The following is a 23,160-nucleotide window of genomic DNA, read 5'->3' on the forward strand; positions in this document are numbered from 1 at the left end:
TCTCATCCATTTATGGCTGGCAATGTGTCCTTGTATCTGATACTGCCAGAAAGAGAGAAGCCATTAAAACCTGGTCAGGTCCTCGATCAGACCCCAAGTCAAGACTGGAGTGGGTTTTTCTAACATTCACCTAAATTTCCCATCCAAAGGCCAAAGCTAAGCAACTGAACTCACTTCCCCAGAGGTCAATGAGGTAGGCCTGGCAGAGTTAGAATCCTGTGGGACGGACCCCTAACCGCCTCTGGAACTTCAGACACCAATCATTCCATGTGCTCTTACCAGTAAACCCTCACCGCAAAGAGGCAAAAGGTCTCCAAACAGCCCTGCCAGAAATATATATTTGGATTGAGAAGGAAAATAAAATAATTGGTCAAGGCTATCACATACCATCCAACTGGAAATAAACAGAAAGTAAGCACAGATGAGAGGGAAAGAAGAGACTAAGGGACTAACCATTCCTATATAGATTTACTCTTCATATATAGTTACTCTATAGTATTATCTGCTATAATGAGCATATGTTGTTACTATAATTTAACATTTTAGAATAAAAAATTAGAAAAAACAAATGTGAAACATTTTAGAAATCCACCTTTAAGAGGATTTGCATAATACACAGAAAAAAAGAGAAACATGTAGTCAAATCCCTAGTTCTAGAGCAGTAGTTCTCAACTGGGTCCAATTTTCACCCCTTACCCCACCCCTCCCCAACATTTGGCAATGTCTGGGGACATTTGTCACACCACAGGGTGCCACTGGAATCTAGTAGATAGAGGCCAGAGAAGCTGAAAAACATTCAACAGTGCACAGGAAAACTCCCCAAAACAATTATCCAGCCCCAAATGTCAATAGTGCTCTGGAGAGAAATCCTGCTCTATAGTTACACAGACTTGTATCCAAATCTTAGGACTTGCAATTTACTAGCCATATAAGTCTAGGCACAGTTTAAAATTCATAGGAAAAAATATTGAACTTAGACAATTGTGGTAAGGATTTAGTATAATACTGTGTATTTAGCCTCTAGCACAGCACCTTAAATATTATTAATAAATAACATCAAATGTTACTGCTTATTTGTATAGTCCTAATACTTAAAACCAGTGGACTTACAGAAAGCTACAGGGCATAGCAAAGAGTGCTCATCTGGCCTCATTTACTTGGTTAGCAGGCGAAAACGTGAGCTGGCAACTTTTGGTAGTGTTTATGCTGAGTCCTAAAATAGCTCTGAGCTGAATCAGAATGGTTGCCTTGAATTAGTTATCATTCATGTGACATTTTATTGCATATTGCTTCACAGTAATTGTAGCTATCTTGCTTATTTCATCTTTCAAGTGAATAAACATCATTTTACAAATAAATTATTTATTAAAAAGGCTATGACCAATTACCAAGACAAGAAGTACAGATTCCAAAGCTCACATCAAATGTCACAAACTGCTAAATCTTCACAGCTTAGAGAACCAAAACTGATTCTGAGTGTTGCCACTCAGATGTTCAGAATTAGTGAAGAGTGGAAACCAGAGAGTTGAGGTGAGAATTTGCAATTGTAAGAGAAATTAAGTGTCTTACATGGAAAACTGAGTTGGATAATGAACTATGGTTTCAAGAACTAATGTTCTACAAGAAAAATCATTGGTCATGCCTGGCTTGGTGTCAACAGCAGTTTCATAAAATTTCTATCCTCAGCCAACTGCAAAGTTATGAGAAAATGTGGGAAGCACATGTGATATCTGCCCCATACAGTGGGCAGTGTAAGCTGTGGGAATATGACTATGCAGGATCTCAGTTTTGTGACATCCTCCTAAATCCAGAAGGAACACTCCAAGATACTTCTGTGAACACCTGTTTTCGAGAACGAACAGAAGCACTGCTGGTCCTCTTCAGCAGGTGCCGTTGATTTCTACAGAAAGGGAAATTACTGAGTGCTTATTATGAGCATTTTACCTGAGGACTGACGATCAAAAGAAAAGATAAATGGGGGAGCCCTGGTCAAACACTGGTGGTCTTGCTTTGTGGCTGGGCATCTAGACCAGCATGTATGCTGTGAGGGTGGCTACTTTTGAAAGAAAAATTAGAACACTCCATTAAGACTCCCACTGTTGGTGATTTAAGTTCTCCAGCAAAACATAAAGTCTCTGGATTTTGTTGTTCTTGTTATCTAAAAATCTCAGAATCTTGACAAAGCGTCATTGTACCACCAGAACTAGAATTGGGACAGCAATATTTCTCTAACATTCCTGTGATTAAAGAAGCTGTCAGCAAAGCCTTGCTTTAATTTTTCATTGGTGTGAATGCAGCTTGCCTTCTGATTAGTGATTCTTAAGTAAAGAGACAAATATGTGACACTGAAATCTATTTTAAAACATGATTGATTACCACCTTTTAAAAGCAGTATAAAAACTTTAGGGCTTGACTAAACACATTTCTATACATGTTTCTTGGGAGAGGATTAACTGTTTCAAAGAGCTTCTGATGTGAAGATGGGATAGGGAAGGGTAACTGTAAGGAGAGCATTTGGGTTTTTTGCTTCTTGATTATGAGAATTTGTTTTTCCTGAAACTAGAGAAAAGGGTTACTGTGTGGCATAGTTCTTTCCCAGTGTGATGTGACACAGGATGTCAACATCTGTAACTCCTGCTTCAGGGAGAACTCTGACCTGCTGGGTGCAGATGGCCAACTCTGAATTAAAATGTGTAGGAGTTGATTCTTAAGTTGAGGTTATAGAATAACTCTTTTTTTACATATAGATAAGCTCTTCTTCTGGAGTTCTTTGAGAACCATGCCAAATAGAAGAGTCTTAAAAGAAAATCTCACCAATACTCCAGAAGTACTATTCCAACTGAGTCAGCACCTCACAAAAGCAAGGGAGAGGGTGTGACCTGGAAAACGCAGGAAAGGCAGGACTTTTGACACTCAAATGTCTTTTTTTTTTTTGTTAAGAGATGGGATCTTACTACATTGCCCAGGCTAGTCTCCAACTCCTGACCTTAAGTGATTTTCCTGCCTTGGCTTCCCAAAGTGCTAGAATTACAGGTGTGGGCCACTGCATCCAGCCAACTCCCATGTCCTAAGGCTCTGCCAAAGGGTAGGTGGCTTCTCGGCCTTCTGTCTTACCTTATTTTGTAAAAAGGGTATGTTAGGCTTTAAAGGCTCAGAGAAAATATTTCTTCTATTAAAAGGGATAACACATACATGACAAAGAACATGTAGTCATAGTTGTACTGTAAGCACAGGTAAAAATATTTTAATATTTGTAAATCTTTTTTAAAAATATTTTGAGACAAGGTCTCTCTTTGTTGCCCAGACTAGAGTGCAGTGCCGTGATCACAGCTCACTGTAGCCTCAACTTCCTGCACTCAAGCAATCCTCCCACCTCAGCCTCCCAAGTAGCTCAGACTACAGGCACACCCCACCACCATGCCTGGCTAATTTTAAAATTTTTTGTAGAACCAAGGTCTTGCTCTGTTGGCCAGGCCAGTCTCGATTGAACTCCTGGCCTCAAGCTATCCTCCCACCTTGGCCTCCCAAAGCACGAGGATCATGCCTGTGGGTGTGAGCAACTGACCTGACCAATGTACATCATTTCTGATGGCTGCCTGGCATTTCATCAGAAGCAGTTATATTTTATTTCATCAACACCTTAAGACTGAACTTTGGGTTGTTTTTGTCTTTTGCTGTTACAAACATTTTGATAGTTAAATCTATGCCTACACTCTTAATTATTTCCTCAGGTTACATTTCTAGATATGGAATTGCTGTATCAAAGGATACCTGACTTTACCACATCCAATCAATGTCTCCAAATTACCTTTCATAAAGATGACACCTACTTTCTTTTTCAATAACAAAATTATGTAAACAATTAAAAATTCATGTGAACAGGGACCACAGGGAGAAATGATAAGGTGGATTGTCTTCTTTCCAGTAGTTATTGTTTGCTATTTTCATTACATTATTGTTAGAACTATTTTTAAAAAGAAGGTGACATGTATCTAGATTTTCATATTTTTAACTACTAGTTGGGATCTTCCCTCAACAATTGGTTTAACATGTACAGCTATCACTCACTATACCCTCTTGGATTTTAAGGTCTGTGAAAAGACAAGACTTTGGGGGCCTACCTAAAACATTTTGGGTGGGGTTGGGCAGGCAAAAATGTAAGCAGGGAGCAATGTTCGGTAAAAATCTTCCATGAGGTCTGAAATCTACAATTCTATGGCTGATGACTGTACACTAACTGCCAACTTTAAGCAGAGTGTTTGGAGTCCAATCTGAACAGAGTCCGCCAGGGCTTTCAGAACACTTGGTATGGAAATATGCTCATTCTCATTCTGAGTGGAAGCCCTAGATTTTTTTTTATTATTATTTTTAGTTTTTGAGACAGAGTCTTGCTCTGTTACACAGGGTGGAGTGCAGTGGTGCTATCTCAGCTCACTGCAACCTCCACCTTCCGGATTCAAGTGATTCTCCTGCCTCATTCTCCTGAGTAGCTGGGATTATAGGTGCCCACCACCAGCTCTGGCTAAGTTTTTTATTATTATTATTTTTAGTAGCGACAGGGTTTTGACATGTTGGCGAGACTCGTCTTGAACCCCTGACTTCAAGTGATTTGTCTGCCTCGGCCCCCCAAAGTATTGGGATTACAGGTGCGACCCAGCCTTCGACTTTTTTTTTTTGAGACAGAGTTTTCGCTCTTGTTGCCCAGAGTTGCCACTGTTGTTCAATGGTGGGCCATCTCAGCTCACTGCAACCTCTGCCTCCCAGGTTCAAGCAATTCTCCTGCCTCAGCCTCCCAAGTAGCTGGATACAGGCATGCGCCACCACACCTGGCTAATTTTTGTACTTTTAGTAGAGACAGGGTTTCACCATGTGGGTCAGGCTGGTCTCGAACTCCTGACCTCAGGTGATCCACCTGCCTCAGCCTCCCAAAGTGCTGGGATTATAGGCATGTGCTACTGCACCTGGCCTGGAAGCCTAGATTTTTGAGAAGTTGAATCTTCTATCAACTTTGAAGTTCTGGGAAATGAAGTGCCTAGGCTGGCTTCTCTCCCATCGGCCCCAGCATGGCTAAGAACCAATGGTAAATCTGCTCAGGTCCTTGGAAAGATGAGCCGACCCCCGCTAACTAGAAGCTGCCAACATCACCACTGTCTTCAAACCACCTTGCCTGTAACCCTTACCTATGCTTAGATTTAATTCCAAGTAGGTCAGTAATTCAGGAACAACTATTAGAAAGAACCCTTATGTTACTCCTTTAAATTTTTTTTTTCTTTTTAATATACTTTCCTTGTCACACAAATCTAGGAAACAAAAAATGGGTTTGAGAAAAGAAGGCAAGAATCCACAAACTTGAATTGCTTTATTTTCTCTTTGAAGACTATACAGAGAAATACAAGGGTTTAAAAATTCAAGACAACCTCAAAGACTGTGAACGAACAATCCTCCTGTCACTATTCATGAATATATTTCATGATGTTTGCTGTGGTGGTCACTGTGTCACACAGGTATTGTTATATTTTTAGCCTGCAATGGAAGGACTTTTATGCCCGTAGACATTCATGGTGATGGAGCTTACATGTGGAAGTCAACAATATAGCATGTTCTAGATGGGAGGGATCTCTTAATCTCTGAAACAGACCAGGGAAAGGGTCAGCAAACTGTGACCCACTCCCTGTTTTTGTGAATAAAGTTTTATTCAAATATGGCCACACTCATTTATTTACTACTGCCAATGGCTGCTTTTGGCCATATTTTCTTTTGGAAGAGTTGAGTGGTGGCAACAGAGATGATATGGTCTCTAAAACTGAAATTATTTACTATCTGGCCCTTAATAGAAAATAATTTGGTGACCTGTAAATTGTAACCTTGTTACTCAAAGTGTGGTCCTCCCCCCTGCAACATCAGCATCACCTGGGAGCTCATTGAAAATGCAGAATTTTGAATCTCAAACAGTCCTGCTAACTCAGGATTTGCGTTTTAGCAAGATTCTAGGTGATCTGCATGTACATTAAAGTTTGAAATGCCCTAATGGGACTGCTTTTAGACCTTCAGGGTGCTAGGCCCATAGCACTCCCTCTCTATTTTACATCTGAGAAGTGGATGTGTCCTCTCTAGGGGGTCTGAGAGCTTTTAACTAGAGTCTTATTTAATCACCCTGGGCACCAGTCAGGATTTTTAGGTTACACAAACGCTGGATACTGGGAAACCATGTGGTGCTCCAAAATCACCTGGCCCAGAGATTGGCAGGAATCTCGAAGGGGTGGGAAGTGTCTGTAAAGCTATATGAGTCCTCTTGAGTTAGAGCAGAGGAGTCTCAGGAGAAAGAAATTCTGAAGAAATTGCTTTCACTGCTTTCCTGGGATTGAAAGAAACCTATTAACTGTTTATACCTTGGGTTTCGTATTAGTATGTGTCTTAGTTATCTAAAGCAGCAAAGAGAATGCTTTATCCACTCTTTAGCCATTTGGAGTGGTGGAGGGGCTGCCTGGGTAGTGGTGGAGGTTATGAGAATCATAACCAGGGGCCGTAAGGGATAGCAGAGAATCCAGACAGGCATTGGGAGGGGGCTTTAGCAAATTCCTTCCTCCCGGTTTGGAATTTCCTTCTGCAAAGTTCTTGACAGGAAACTGAGGGTTTAAAAATGTTTGTTTTCTAGGGTCTGCTGTTTTCTAACAGAGAGATTATAAATTGCAACCTCCTCATTTTGCAGATGAGGAAACTTGAGGAGAAGGGGCTTGCTAAACTTGCACAGCAAGATGTGAAATGATTTTGCAAAAAAAAGCATGGTGGTTCATGCCTGTAATCCCAGCACTTTGGAAGGTGGAGGCGGGGGAATTGCTTGAGGCCAAGAGTTTGAGACTAGACTAGCCAACAGAGAGAGACTGCTTCTGTATAAAAAAATTAAAACGTTAGCCAGGGTAGTCCTAGCTACTTGGGAGGCTGAGGCAGAAGGAATGATTGAGCCCAGGAGTCTGAGGCTGTGGTGTGCCATGATTGCACCACTGCACTCTAGCCTGGGCAATAAGCAAGACCCCAACTCTAAAAGCAAACAAAAACAGCCCCCTTTATTGTTCCTCACTGCGCATTTTGAGTAACTGTAAAAATGCAACAGAATGCTATGTGTATATCTGAACAAAAACAGATTCCTATGGCATCAGCTGAAGAGTAATTATGCGTAGAAGAAATAAAGCGTTAGCTGACAGCTATTTTTAAAAGCGGGGGGTTGGGGGGAACTGAGATGGAGCACAACCTCTCACTCAACTGGAATGGGGCAGCAGGAAAAGGGAATCAAAGGTGGGGACGGGGTAGGGGAGCTACAGTGTCCCGTTTAGGACAAACAAGGCAAGAGTTTGGGCGCTGGAAGGGACATGAGAGAATGCTAGCACTCCCTCTCTATTTTACATGTGGCTACAGTGACTACAGACAGGAGACACAATATGGAGGAGAGAGAGTATGCGGAAGGATTCACAAGGACAGGGCAAGGTGAGCTCGGATCCGGAAACCCGGGAGTGTGGATGAGGCCTCAGTGACAGACGTATCAGACGGGATGTGGACACCTGCCAGCTCTCACTCCAGAAGGAGAGGCTGGCCCATAGTCACATGACGTCTAAAATCTGTCCGGACAGCACATAGTTGTAAAAAATTAGGTCAAGGTTGTGTTAGGAAATTTAGACACACGCCTGTATTTACTTATTCCCCGAGTCCTCATTGTAGTTTGATTCTGAGTGATACCTATAAACCAGGAAACCAGTGAACCATGAATACTCAGAAACGACAAGCCTCGTAAAATGAAGAACTGAGACTTTCCCTCACTCGATAATTATTTGTTGCCTTATAGTTGGCTTTACCTATCAGCTGAGCTGCGCAGCACAACTGAAAGTCATCTCTATCACTTACTAAAATGTAAATGCTGATGCTGTCTCTTGACCATCATATCCTTTTTCTGAGCTGATGCTGCTAATGATTATTTCTTCTTCAATTCACCTAATTACTCATTCAGTCAATGAGGACGTCTTGAATGCCTGTATAACATATCCGGCACAGTTCTAAACACTGAGGCCACCAATGGAATTTTCTTTCCCCAAAGAGCATAAATCTAGTCGCAAGAGAAAGAAAATTAACAAGTAAACAAACAAATAAATAAGCTGGATAATTTCTGATAGTGATAAATACCAAGATGGAAGTAAAAACAATGTGATAAAAAAATACTTAGGCAGGGCCGGGCACAGTGTCTCACGCCTATAATCCTAACAATTTGGGAGACTGAGGCGGGAAGATTGCTTGAGACCAGGAGTTCAAAACAAGCCAGGGCAACATAGTGAGACCCTGTCTGTATTTTAAAATATGAGTAGCACTTAGGGAGACGTCTTTGGCAGGAAAGTTGAAAAATAATCTCGGATGTATTCAAGCTACAATTTGAAGACTGGGTGAGAAAAAACTAGCCTGGCATGGTTCTGAAGAAAGCACATTTCACAGGGAAGGCAAGAGCCAAGAACCAGGAGCAGGTGACACCTGGTGTGTTTAAACGACAGAAATGGGCCAGTGAGTTTGGAGCATAATAAAATAGATAGATAAGGGGCAGAAACAGAGAGGTAAAGAAAAGGTGCAGGGCCTGGCAGGCCACATGGAACAGATTGGATTTAGTAGTAAGTGCTATGGGTAACCACCAGAAGGCTTTAAGCTGAGGTGTGATGTTTCTTTTCTAAAAGAGCACTCTGACTGTGGTTTAGAAAATGGATCGTACAGGAACAAGAGTGGAGGCAGGATGTGTAATTAGAAGCTGTTGCAGGAGTTTGGGCTATAAATATGGGGACTTGAATTAGGAGAGAGGCAGAATGGAGAGAGGTTTATGCATTCATATCCTACTGGGAGTTCGCTGAGCTTCTTGGACTTTTGGTTTTGTGTATTCTATTATTTTTGGAAAACTTGTGTCTACTATCTCTTCAGAAAATTCTCCTGCTCTATCCTCTATCTCTCTTCTTCTTTCTCTCGCTCATCCTTCCAGAATTCAATAACACGTATATGAGACTGCTTGCTATTGTCACACAGTTCTTGGATGATCTGTTCTTTTTTCTTTTCTTTTTCTTTTAAGAGACAGGGTCTCGCTTTGTTTCCCAGGCTGGAGTGCAGTGGCACAATCATAATTCACTGCAGCCTTGAACTCCTAGGTTCAAACAATCCTTCTGCCTCAGCCTCCCAAGTAGCTAGGACTACAGGCACATGCCACTATGCCCAGCCAATTTGTTAATTTTTATTTATTTATTTATTTATTTTTGGTAGAGATTGCATTTTTGCTGTGTTGCACAGGCTGGTCTTAAATCCTGGCCTCAGATGCCTCCCACCTTATCCTCCCAAAGTGTTGGGATTATAGGCATAAGCCACCATGTCCAGTATTTTATTTTACTTTTAGTCTTTTTTCTTTAATCACTCTTTTTGTGTCTTTGTGTTACAGTCTGGGTAACTTCTATTGATTTCTAGTCCACTGGTTATTTTTCAGGCTGTGGCAAGTCTACCAATTAGCCCCCCTCCCACTCCCTTCTCCAACTCCTCTCTGTATCTACTCAGTTGTCTGACCCTTTCCCCAACAGTCAGGCCCCTCTAATGCTATGGGCCTGTGTCTCTTTTCTCTGTCTCACCCAGGAAGAAAGAGATTTTTCATTTCTCTTCCCTCAGCTACTAGAGGTCCTCACTGTGCTCTGGAAGGTTGTTTTTCTTTCTTTTTATGCTTTCTTGAAATTTATAAACCCTTGCAAACTGCCTTATGCCCCTTTTGAAACTAATAGATGCATAAATAAACAAATAAGTAGTCTACTTGAATACAACCAAAGAGAGCTAGAATCCTCTGGAAGTTTGCATTAAGATAGTCTCCTAGTTGTGAGCAGTGCTGCAGTCACTGTTAGAAAAACGGAAGGCTGCTTGGAAACGTTTGGATCGAGAAACAGAGATCTTCTGAGTCCTTCAGCCGTGCTACTGCTCCCTGCCAGCCCCACACAATAAAGAGAACTTTGCCTGGTGCAGACAGTGCAGCCATTCATCATATTTCACTTTCATGTGAATGTCACCACCCACCATCAGCTTGCTGGGAGGGCATGAGTTTTACCTCTCACATTGGTTTCCTTCATTGAAGTACCTGCGGCTATCAGTGATGAGTGTTTTTCCTGTACACAGTCCTGTCTCCCCAGCAGGGTTCTACACCTGTAACCTACTGGGAGTATGAAAATGTACAGAAGGGGACATCAGGGCACTCAGGAACTGTGAGGAGTCTGAGATTTTAGCCTACTCACAAGCCAACAAATTAGCCTGCCAGCATTTCATGGGTGCAGCCAGAAGACATTAGACTCCTAATTCAGACATGGAGAACAGTTTATTACTCACAGCAACAGCAGGAGCCAGAACATCTGCACGTTGGGCCAGTTCCCATAAGGGGATATGAAGAGGGCTAGATAATGACACCTGCACATGCAGCAGGCTGCATTACAGGAGATGAGCCTTGAGCTGAGCGAACCCCAATCTTTTACAAACGACGGTGAAAAGGAGCTCATTGCTCCTGAGGGAGATACCAGCTCTGTCTTCCAATGTCCTCTATACAAACATCCTTGGAAATGTAGCCCGGAACAAAGAGCAGTCAGTGCCTCACTTGCAACACGTGGAGAAACACCATAAACCCAGTGGAAAATTATTTTCCACCAGGAGAATTAAATCAAAATTCAGATAGATCCTTGAGTGATTCCTGCCATTTGGGCCTCATATGCATTGTGGGTGACCGCCTAGGGCTACTCTGGCTTGCAAAAGATCTTCTTTCAATTGGGGTGCCACAGGTCGCAGGGCATCTGGACAAAGCAAGGAGGATCTGTGTTGTCATCTGTCAGGTTTCTTGCGCCTTTGGATTTTGCTGAGTGTCATGGGATGGTGGAATGTGGGACCCAGGTAAAATTTCCCAGTTAAAGCTGCTCAATTAAGGTGGCTTTCATTTCCGAGCCCATCTGTGACCCTTCCAGCATGTGAAGGAGAAATGTCGTCTCATGACTTTCCATATTATTCAGTAAAAACAATCCACTGGATAAGCATTCTTTGAGTGCCTCCTGTAATCCACGGCCTGTGCTAGGGGCTGTGGACACACGTAAAACAGGCCACAAGACAGCTTACAGCCTGCTGCAGGAGAGGATCATTGTACAGCCAATCGGATGTATATACTCCTGGTATGAGAAGTGGAATAAGTGCCCTACTTGTAATGTGAATAAACAGATGAGGGAACAGTGAAGAGAAGGCAGTGAATTTCGCCTGCAGATTAGGAAGGGGAACAGGGAAAGAGTGGTGAGTGGGGAGACCAAAAGGAAGATGATGCTTGAGGTGGGGTCATAGATGGTGGGTAGGTTTATTAGTCAGGAAAGAAAGAAAAATTTAGCTGTACATTACTGCATGAGGTGTTCAAGATGTTTAAAATATAATTCCTGTTTAAACAGCCGATTATCTGCTGGACCAGGGATTCATCTATATTTACACAAAGCAGAGGAACATTGATGAATATGATGCCATGTCTAATAAAAATGAAGGAATTCAAACTACCCATCCTTTGAGTATCTGAGCTAACATACTGGATCTGGAGACAATGCGGGGTGGGGAATGATGGGATAAATAGATTCAGAAGCCACATTTAAGGGGACATCTAGCTTGACAGGCGAAGGATTAAACTTTAGCCTCATTTAAATTTCAGTGAAGAATAGGAATAGCCAGGCTATCATCTTTTTTGAAGTTTCTTGTAAATTTCAGTCGTTTTACCCTGTCTGCCAATAAAATCTGGCAAAAAAAAAACAAAAACAAAAAACTTTTGAACATCTCAATTTGCTCAGCTAAGTTAAGGGGTTAGAGATGGGGAGAGAGGGGTTAAAACAAAAGAGGTGAAGAAACCATGCCATAAGCGATTCCCAGGAGGAAAAGGGCAGTGATAGGGACTTACTTAAAAAGAGGCTAATTTTGACCATTTAAATGGACAGGAGGGTTCATCTCACCACTTATGCAAAAGAAATCAGGAAAAATGGCAGAGCACAAATAATTGGTGCTAAAATATGTGGAAACAGCCTTAGGCATAAATGAGCACAAAGCAGAGGGTAGAGAGATGGGAGTTGAGTTGGGTTTCAAAGGATTGAAAGGATTGGGTGTCAGGGGGAACTAATTTGATGACAGAGAGAAAACTCTAAGACAAATTCTCATCAGACACCTATTGTCACTGAACTAATTCTATTATTATTGTAAGAGACCAGAACTGGCCTGATGCTAAATAAACAGTTTGGTTACGAGGCAATGAGAACCTCCCCTGGCTTGGTTCAGCAAATGGTCTTAATACATTGGCAAAGTCAGGAGTCTGGTCCTGAGGCTTCATGCATCAGACATCCCATCCCAGGCTTGTTCTTGCTGCTATCAGAGCATGAGTCGATTACTCTCTGTTCTCTAGCCTTTCTTCATGGAAGTGTGACTTGCTGTGCCCAGTTATACTTCTCCACCAATGAGATATTCTTAGAGTCTCCATGGGCACTTTTAGTAATAACTCCAGACAGCTTTAAAAACAAAATCCCATCTTTTTTTTTTTGAGATGGAGTTTCGCTCTTGTTACCCAGGCTGGAGTGCAATGGCACGATCTTGGCTCACCGCAACCTCCGCCTCCTGGGTTCAGGCAATTCTCCTGTCTCAGCCTCCTGAGTAGCTGGGATTACAGGCATGAGCCACCATGCCCAGCTAATTTTTTGTATTTTTAGTAGAGACGGGGTTTCACCTTGTTGACCAAGATGGTCTCGATCTCTTGACCTTGTGATCCACCCGCCTCAGCCTCCCAAAGTGCTGGGATTACAGGCTTGAGCCACCGCGCCCGGCCCCTACAAAATCCCATCTTAATTAGACTTTGACACCCATCAATGTGTCTTGCGACTAACAGAAACTTACACGATCTCTTCCTTTTTAAAACCAGTTTTATACATCGCATGCATAAATGACACTGTACTTTGAACACTTTGAGGACAAGGACTGTGTCTTATTTATCTTTGTACTCCCAGTACCCAACAGAGCATCAGACAGCCAGCAAAGCACAAGAAACATCTATTTAATAAATAAATAGAACGTAAATGTATTATAATATCCATGCCATAAATTATGATTTCAGAGCGGACCCTATTAACTATTTGTTGAATCACAGAATAGAGTGATTCATAGAGGAAGGGTCATTCCTGGGGACAGTATGGAAAAGGAGAAGAGAAAAAATGATGCATTTCCTGGACCCCATATTGAAAAGAACCATCCATGCTCATTAGCATGGCTCTCCCTTCCCTCCTTATGTGTGATGACCATGTGAGAAACAGTCAGCTTCGCTCATGACATGAGAAAAGCTAGCTGGGAAATGTTGGTATGACTTTTCCCATATTCTCAGCACTCCTTCAACTTTCAAGAGAACACACTGAGTGTAAGTTTACTAGACTGACATTCCTAAAATCACTGGTGCTATAGAGGCAGGAGAATAGGGGCAATAAGAAAGCTAGTTGTAAGCCAACAATGCTGAAATTCCACTTGCCATGGCCTGACGGCGTATTAAATGAAATAATTTGTTTTAAGGAATTAATTAACACAGTGTACACCACATATGCATGTTCAATAAAAGAAAGTCACCATTATCATCATGATTTTTATTGAGTGTCAAGGCTCAGAGTGCTGCGAAAGGAAGGAATTGCTTCCCTGTCCAAGGCTGGGGCACAAAACAACCGGAGTCACAGGGTCGTCTTGTGCTGGGACTGAGAAGCAGTGTTTAACCTAATTGAGCTCACTGGCCCTTTGGCAAGGCAGCTTCCCTCCTCACACTGAAGGGGTGTCTAGAAAGGTCTATTCTGGGATTACCTGGACCAGCTTTCTACTCCATCATTGGCTGATATCATGGAAAGATGATTGGAATTTGCATGAAAAGATACAGGTTCCATTCGGAGCTATATATCTTTGGATATGTTTCTCAACTGCTCTCAGCCAGTTTCCTTACACACAAAATGCTGGTGTGAGGATGAAGTCAGCTGAAGTTGGTAAAAGGGTCCTATTATACCTTCTGAGCACTCAGTTTATTCCTGAAGATATGAGAAATTTGTCCTGCTTCCCCTGTTTCCTAGAGAGCCCAAGACCCATTTTTATGATGTGGAGAAAGAGTATATATAATATGATTTTTTGTGAATATATATGTAACATATGTATTAGGAAAAAAAGCATACATAATGTATTTGTTTGCTAAGCCTGCCATCACAAATTACCACAGCTGGGTAGCTTAAAATAACAGAAATTTCTTGTCTCACAGTTCTGGGGGCTGGAAGTTCAAAATCAAGGTGTTGGCAGGGCAGTGCTCCCTCTGAAGGCACCAGGAAGAACCTCCCCAGGCCTCTGTCCCTGCTTCTGCTGGCTCCTTGGCTTGTGACAGCAGAAGTCTCATCTCACATGGCGTTCTCCCTGTGTGCATGTGTGTCTGTGTTCAAATGTCTCTTCTTTATACGGACACCAGTTACAATGGATTAGAGCCCATTCTACTGCAGTGTGACCCCCATCTTAACTAATCACATCTGTAATGCCCTGTTTCCAAACAAGCTCGCATTCTGAAGTCTCAGGGGTTAGGATTTCAACATGTGAATTTCTGTGGGACACAATTCAGCCTGTAACACACAAAAACATTAATAGCTGGTCAATGTTACCGTGATCATTAACCCATTTATGCCTGAGGTTGCAAGTTTTTGCAATTTTTCAATCAGACCTTGGTGATGACCTTTAGCAGTAGGATATCAACAAGTCCCACAGGCTTAGCATTCCAATAATGGAACACTAGGCTTAAGTGGCTTTGGGTGCAACAATGAAACAAGAAGAGAGCTGGCAATTGAAAGAACATTGAAATTTACTAACTCAGGTATGTTAAGCCCATTGTTTCCTCATACTCTGTGAAAATATTCAACCAGGTTGCGCTCCTCTGAAGTTAGCAGAGAAGTGGGGAATTTTAGATTCCAGGCATGGGCTGGGGAGAAGGAAGGTTTAAAGTAGGGGAAGGATAGTAAGGTGCTGATTAGGGGTGCTGGGTAGGGCCCTGCAGACTGGGCAGAGAGTAGGAGAATGCAAGTGCATTTATGAACTCACCTAACCCTCACTACAGCTCTGTTAGGTACCTACTACCATTACCCACCTTTTGTATTTGAGGAAAGTTGGGGCAGAGAGAGTGACTCACCTAACGCCACAGAGTCAGTGAGCTGGAATTCAGATCCAGGCATTCTGGCTCCAAAGACCTCCCCAAATGTGAAGAACCAGCATGTACAGGAATACTCTAATAGCAGGGGCCTGCTCAGGGAACTATGGAGCAAACACCCATCTCTCCAGGTCTCTTTATCTCTGTTCAATTTTGAACTCCAAGGAGGTATCATCCTACTGGCCTAGAAATAGGGTGATAACAAATCCACTGAGAAGGAATCTTTTAAAATAAGACTTCATTCCAACCAGCAGTTTGCCAACCGGGGAGACTCAGCCTTCTGTATAAGACGAAGGTACATCTGCCAGAACAGAGAGAAGGGCTGTGTTGCATGGAAAACGTTTCCGCTTAGGTTCTAATTCCAGTTCCCCTTGCCTCTGAGGGAGGCAAGCTTGTTCAGTTCCGATTTGTGGATGTTGAAGTTGACTGCAGGTCACATTGCACCGGTCAGGTTCAGGTAGCAGAATGAGGACTTTCAGCAGCCGTTGATTCTGGCCGTGTGATCAGGAACAGACAGCTGACCGACGCTGAGCTACTGTTCGGTTTGCACAGGGCATGCGTGTAACCTGCAATCGGCAAATGACTTTCAGCGGCGCCGGAATTGAGACCTGGGTAGCCCCTCAGGAGCCATCTTAAAGGGCTGGCTCTCCCGGGGTTCATACAAGCATGTGCCTACCCTTTGTCAGAGTGAAGGCAGCAGTACTGGAGTCCTAATTCCAGCCCCACCATGCTGTACTCAGTGGAGAAAAGGCAACTTCTCAAAGCAAAATTGGGGTACTGTTATGGAGGATAATGGAAGATCAACAGCAGGAAAACGATGGTTCCTGCGGCTGCCGGGGAAGCCCTTTTTGGGGTTCTCATTCTACCCAGAACCACCGTGAGTAGTGACAGTCCCTGAACTCAGGGCTTTCCATGCATGCTGCCATTAAGCCTTGAGGGAGACCTCTGGGGTGTGTATCATTACGCAGTTCACAGGTGAGGACACGAAGGCTCACAGAGGGCAAGAAACTAGGTCATGTAAAATTAGGGTTTGAATTCAAGGCCCAGCCCCAAAGCCCAGCTCTAAGGGTTGCTGGATAAACACCCAGCAGGGCTCCTGAATGGGTGGCTGGCAGGTCAGGGAGCATCAGCTTATTGTGTTCACAGGGCCTAGGCGAGTGTGGAGCTGAGCTGGGGCCAGGACTTCCAGGGAGCAGGGCACCTCGTCACCATCTGCTGGCTCCTAAATCCGAGTTGCTGGCTCCAGGGAAAATGTGTGTTGCCAGGGAATTCGGCGTCCAATTGCTCAGCTTGAACTCCACAGCACCCATTCCCATGTCTCCAGTCTTCTCAGAATGCCCAGAGCGTTTATTGAAAACTCCCTGTGAGAAGGGGGTCTCCCCTCACCCCTGGACCAGCTCTCCCTCCCACCCTCCTGCACTGGAGGCATCTGAGAAAGGAAAAGAAAAAGGGGGGATGGCTCTGGTTTTCCTCATCTGACGTGGGGAAGAACCTCAAACAGCCCAAACAAGTGGAACCCAGGAGCTCCCACCACAGCAGGACCCCCAGGAAGAGTCTGTGTCCCGGCCCCAGTACAGGACCAGGGAATGAGCTGGGATGAGCAGGCAGCAAGAGGAGGCCACATCGGGAGTGAGACGTGGGGGCCCTGGAAGGAGACCTAGAGGACACCTCGGGCTGCAGCACTGGGACCTTTGCCCAGGGGAGCCAAGACGCGTCCTGCCCTTTCACAGCTCCCCAGAACACAGGGGCATGAAATCAGTGAATTCAGAAGACACTGTTGAGTCCCCATCCTGCATGGGCTCTGTCGTAGGGACACAAAGATGGTTGAATGGCTCACTCTGGAAGTCCCGATCTAGTGAGGAACACAGGCAAGTAGCTAAGTAACTAGGACCTCAAGCAGACGGTGGTGAGGAAGAGGTGATGGGAGAACAGAGAAGACGGACCACACACGTTCATGGAGCCTGGGGGGAACACTTCACGAAAAAGGAGGGTTTGAGCTGGACATGGGCTAGGACTGGAGCTGGGTGTGGTAAATGGCGGTGACAGCCGGGACCAGGGCTCATAACTGGGCAAGAAGGGCAGGAGGCAGGTCTTTTGGAAGGTAGGTGCTTCGGTTGCAGATTATCCCAGGGGAAGAGACGGGGATATTCCCCGAGAGCAGAACACCCTCCTCAGAGGTGGCTGGCAGATGCCTGTTGGATGAATACATCAGTGAATGGATGAAGGGCTTGACAGCCCGGCTGAGGCGCTCCCACTCTGTTCTGCGTGAATCACAGCAGTGGAGACCTTGAGCCCCAAGGGCCCGAAGGAGAGACAAGAGCGTCTGGCAAAAACAGGATTTCTTCCTGAAGAAGGAGCGCACCTCTAGTCGGAACAGGACAGACCGGCCCGTCCTGGCTTCCTGGTTTCAGCAGGGCACCTGTGGACCTCCTTTGAGTCCCTCCGTATTCGTTTGCCATGGTTGCCAGAACGACGTACCACAACCGGGTGGCTTAGAACAACAGAAAGGCGTCGTCTCACAGTTCGGAGGCCAGAAGTCTGGAACCCGGGTGTCGGCAGGGCGGCGCTGCCCCTGCAGGCTCCGGGAAGGACCTGCCCCAGCCTCTCTCCCAGCTCCTCAGAGGCCCTTGGTAGCATAACTCCAATCTTCACGTGGTGTTTTCCCTTGCACAGGTCTGTCCCTATTGTGTCCAAATTTCCCGCTTCATAAGGACACCAGTCCTGTTGGGTGAGGATCCACCCTAATGCCCTCATTCTAACTGAATCACCTCTTCAAAGTACAGTCACATTCTGAGGTGCTGGAGGGTAGGACTTCAATGTCTACATTTTGGGGGACACAATTCAGTCCATCGTTCTTCCCCTGAGGCCGGTCCAGCTTACAGGCTTGCATTGAGCCGTATCTCCAATTGTGTGAAAACGCCAGGCTGCCTTCCGAGCTCAGCACCCCCAGAGGCCTAAGATGAAAGCTTGGATGATGGGAAGGAGCTTCTCGGGCTGTCTGGGCTGGCTCCATCATCCTGCTAGAGGAAGGGGACCGCTTTACCCATACATCCCGCGACATCCATGGCTGTGTCATCAGCGAGGCTAATGAGGATGCCCATCTCGTAAGCATAGGGGTCTCGACCAGGAGATCAATCTAAAAGTCTAAAAACAGAAAGCTGAAAGCTTCCCAGGCAAATGGCGTGACCAGGAAGTCAGAGCTGTGTTAGTTGTTGGATCTCTCTCTACATTTTACCTGGGAAGACAGCATTTAAGAAGATGAAGGAGGCCGGGCGCCGTGGCTCAAGCCTGTAATCCCAGCACTTTGGGAGGCCGAGGCGGGTGGATCATGAGGTCAAGAGATCGAGACCATCCTGGCCAACATGGTGAAACCCCGTCTCTACTAAAAATACAAAAAAACTAGCTGGGCATGGTGGCGCGTGCCTGTAATCCCAGCTACTCGGGAGGCTGAGGCAGGAGAATTGCTTGAACCCAGGAGGCGGAGGTTGCGGTGAGCCGAGATTGCACCATTGCACTCCAGCCTGGGTAACGAGAGGGAAACTCCGTCTCAAAAAAAAAAAAAAAAAAAGAAGATGAAGGAAAACAGCCACATGTGAGCAACAAGGGGGAAGAAGGAAGAGGCAGGGAAAAGAGCTGCCTCCATCGGTCCCAGCCTCCCCGAGAAGGAAGTGGGACTTCAGGACAAAAGAAGGAGGTCACCTGCCTGGCGGGGGAGTGTGCCTCAGTGGTATCCGTGCCTCTCTCAGCGGGTGCTTAGCAATCAATTTCTCTGCTTACCCAGGAGCCTCTACCTTTTAATTTTTTAAAAAAATGAGTCCTTTGGGCTGGGCATGGTGGCTCATGCCTGTAATCCTAGCACTTTGGGAGGCCGAGGCAGTTGAATCACCTGAGGTCAGGAGTTTGAGACCAGCCTGGCCAACACAGTAAAACCCCGTCTCTACTAAAAATACAAAAATTAGCTGGGCGTGGTGGCAGGCCCCTGTAATCCCAGCTACTCAGGAAGCTGAGGCAGGAGAATTGCTTGAACCCAGGAGGCGGAGGTTGCAGTGAGCCGAGATCCCACCACTGCACACCAGCCTAGGAGACAGAGCAAGACTCTTTCTCAAAAAAAAAAAAAAAAGAGTCCTTTATATTTTTCATTTATTTCTACTATTCTGCCAACAGATGAGGGCATTTTTAACTTATTAGGGATTACTATCGGCCACAATTTAAAAAAAACCAATGCCTTAGCACTGAAGGGCAGATAAAAAAGTGAGAGAACTCCCCTGCGGTCCAATTCACAACCTCCTCTGTGCCCACTGATGGTGTGAAACTCTCAGTGAAGCTTCAGCTCCTGTTTTCAACACACATCCCGTCTCTACTGTCTCCCAAGTGGGATGTCAAGCTGCAGGAGGTGGGCTGGGAAAGGCGAGCAGAAGGAAGCCAAGCGGCTGGGTAGCCAGAGGGACATGGCGCAAGCTCTCTCTGATCCACGCCAGGCACAGAGGAGCTGCTGTAGTACTTCTGGAGAGAGACCCAGGCAGGCAGTCGCTTGGTTAGGCTGTGGGACCAAGAATCCAGAGGCCTAAGATGAAAGCTTGGCTAATGGGAAATGACAGTGCAGTGAATCTATGGAATCTCTCTTCTTAGAGAAAAGTGAGTCCTGTTCTTGTGTTCTCTCCCAGAGGAGAGCTGCCTGCACGTCCCTGCCCTGCAAATCCATTCTTGCTTCCCATGCTCTCCCTCTCTCACGGAGACATCTTTGGGGGAGTGTGTTCTATGACTGTGTCCACATAACCCCTTCCACCCTCCATCACACTGGGACCTGTGTTACATGGGGCCATATTGCTATTCAGGGCTTGGTTGCTTCTGCCTCCCCCAGACACCCTGCTCTCTGTGGGACAGGAGCAGGGGGAGGTGGCAGTCAGTGTCACTGGGCTTCACTGCAGTGCGGGGACATAGCCCAGGCTGACGGCAACACGGCTTTGTCAACATTTGCAAATTGGCTGTGGAGGCTTCCTACACAGCTGCACATTTGAAATCCTAATGAAGGAGGGAATGGAACTCGGGTCTGATGACACCACCATTGGCAGACAAGCAGCCCTGCCTAAGCACACAGAATGCCACAGACAGGGTCCCCTCAAGAATAAAGATTCAGCCTGAAGATGGCAGAATGTCAGCCCAGCAGCCCTGCCTCTGCAGGATTTTAATGGGAAATGAGGTTTTGTCCTCCTTTCATGTCGGTTGAATATCCAAAGGGCAGTGCAATGGAGTGCAAAGAGCATCGGCTTTGGATTTGGAAAAATCTGGGTTTGAGTCCTGGCTACACCACTTACTAGCTGTGTGACTTCGAGCAAATTACTTCCCCTCTCTGAGGCTGGGTCCTCTTCTGTAAAATGAGGATAATATGGCTCCTCCTTGATGGGTTATGAGGAATCAACTAAATTCGGCATATAAAGAGCTTAGCACTTAGTAAGTTGTCGATTGCTATCGCTATTGCTGTTGATGGGAAGTCACCAGTTGCTATTGATCCTGTCCCCCCCACAGGAGAGGAGAGGCCATCAAGTCCAGGTTGTGACCAGGTTCAGGCAGACAGAGATTTGCCCTGTGGCACAAAAATGATACTGTTCTCCACTAGATCCACTCTTCTGGCCTCAGGGGATAGATCTGTGGCTGGTGGATGTTGGTTCTGTGGGTGGATCTTGTCCTGAGAATTGCCTCATGGCCCCAGCACAAAGCTGACAATCTAGGTAGAAACAGACCCTCGGTCAGGCACTATTTATAGTGGGTCCTGTGTACTCGCCTCCGGGGTCTGACCTGGGAGTGCGACACTGAATAAATCCAACATGACCTAGTTGAGTGCAGAGTCCTCTGAGCAGCAGACATTGAACAGTTCTGTGACCACACGTGAAAATAGGTTTTTAAAAACAATGAATGTCCTTGCCATTCATAGCAGGCTCAGTGATGGTCTCCAAGGACCTCCGTATCTTTATCCCTGGAACCCTTGAATGTTACCTTTCATTGCAAAAGGGCTTTGCAAATGTGATGAAGTTAAGCATCTTGAGACGGGGAGATTATCCTGCTTTATCCTCAGCTGGGTCCCATGTCACCATAAAGGTTCTTGTAAGAGGGAGACAGGAGGATCAGAGTTAGTCATAGGAGATGAAGATGGAAGCAAGATGTCTTAGTCCATTCGGGCTGCTGTGACAAAATGCCATGACAGGGGACTGATAAAAAACAGGGATGTACGTCTCACAGTTCTAGAGGTCGAGAAGTCCAAGATCAGTGCCTGGCAGATTCAGTGCCTGGCAGGAACTTTTCTTGATTCAGAGATGGCACCTTCTCACTGTTCCTCATCTCTGGGGACTGTTTTATAAAGGCACTAAACTCCTTCGTGGGGGCTCCATCCTCACGGCCTCACCACCTCCCAAAGCCCCCACTGCCTGATAACCACCTCTTCAGGTGTTAGGATTCAACATATGAATTTGGGGAGACACATTCAGACCATAGCACAAAAGGTTGAGCAATGCCAGTAAGGGGCCACAAGCCAAGGAATGCGGGTGACCTCTAGAAGCCAGAAAAGGCACAGAAGAGGATTCTTCCTTAGAGCCTCCAGAAGGAACCAGCCCTGCCCATACCTTGATTTTAGGCTTGTAAGGCACACTTTGGATTTTTGATCTCTAAAACCATAAGATAATAAATTTGTGTTGATTTAGGCCACTAGTTTTATGGCAACTTGTCACAACAGTGACGAGAAACTAATGTCCCATAGGAACCCATGATAGAGTGAGCCTGGGGATTCAAAGAAAGGCAGATCCTCCCAGAGGGTTCTCTTCTTTTGCAACAGCCCTGGATAAAGGCAGTGGTGGCGCCTTCAAAGAGATCTAGTCTGTGCCGACAGAGTTGTGGCAGCAGGCTCCATATGGGGATTCTGAGAGTTGGAGGTGACTTTGATGCACTGAAGAGAATGCTGGATCAGCATCTGGAGAGCCCCATTCCAGTCCCAGCTCTCCTCCTTACTGACTCAGTGACCCAAACACAGGGAGCTGCTGGGATGGGAGCTGATCTGAGCTGCCTTGCCTCAGGAAACCTCCTCCCAACTCGGCCACAGCCACTGCAGAGAAAGGCTGCCTGGGTCAAACCCTGGCTCCTAGTTCTTCTGCCAATGACCCCTTCTGTTTTGGGGGGGTCCCCTTCAGCTTGTGTCCCCCAGCCTAACACAGCAGGGGCTGTCACTCAGCGTTGCTCCCTTCTCAGCCAATGCTGAGCTGGCTCCTCCCCAAACGGACTTCTACCTAGGGGCCCGCCCTCTCCTCTGTGCCCTTACCATCAATCCCTCATGCCACATGGAGCAAAGTCTCTGTGGCCTGGATCCTCAGGGTGGGGGATGGGATCCTGGTTGCTGACTGGGAAGCGGGGAGCCTGTGGGGTGGGGAATCCAGGAAGTCTGGCTGCCACTATTTCATGGGGAGGGGTCTGCCCATGTCTCCCTCTCAGGACCCTCTTTGTCCTGTTCTTTCTACACTTCTGGGGTCTCCACACGCCCAACTCCTCCCTCTCCCACCCCTGTGAGTCGTCTCCAGGGACTCCGTGGGTCACACCTTGTTTCCAGCCTCCAGGCCTGTTGCTGCGTCTGCCCCAATCTCAGGGTGATCAAGGCTCCCCACCATGCTTCTGAGCCTCCGTTTAGGCTGGCCGCTGGGAAAGTGATGTTTATTCATCATCTGTTTTCAGAAGGTTTCACTGTGTCACCCAGGCTGGAGTGCAGTGGTACAATCACAGCTCACTGCAGCCTCAGATTTCCAGCCTCAAGCTATCCTTCCATCTGAGCCCCCTGAGTAGCTAGGACTGCAGGTGTGTGCCACCACGCTTAGCTAATTTTTGTATTTTTTGTAGAGACAGGGGTCTTGTTATGTTGCTTAGGCTGGTCTAGA

At 45.7% G+C, this 23,160-nt stretch overlaps 1 protein-coding gene across 2 annotated transcripts in view; it reads left to right on the top strand.

The window, feature by feature from the left end:
- The window catches only part of TRIM67 (tripartite motif containing 67), a 50,710-nt gene that overhangs the window by 1,735 nt on the left and 25,815 nt on the right, over positions 1 to 23,160 (top strand). The gene's annotated exons all lie outside the window — the stretch shown is intronic.

This window comes from Saimiri boliviensis, chromosome 14, assembly GCF_048565385.1.
Source record: "Saimiri boliviensis isolate mSaiBol1 chromosome 14, mSaiBol1.pri, whole genome shotgun sequence".
NCBI classification, from domain to species: Eukaryota; Metazoa; Chordata; class Mammalia; order Primates; family Cebidae; genus Saimiri; species Saimiri boliviensis.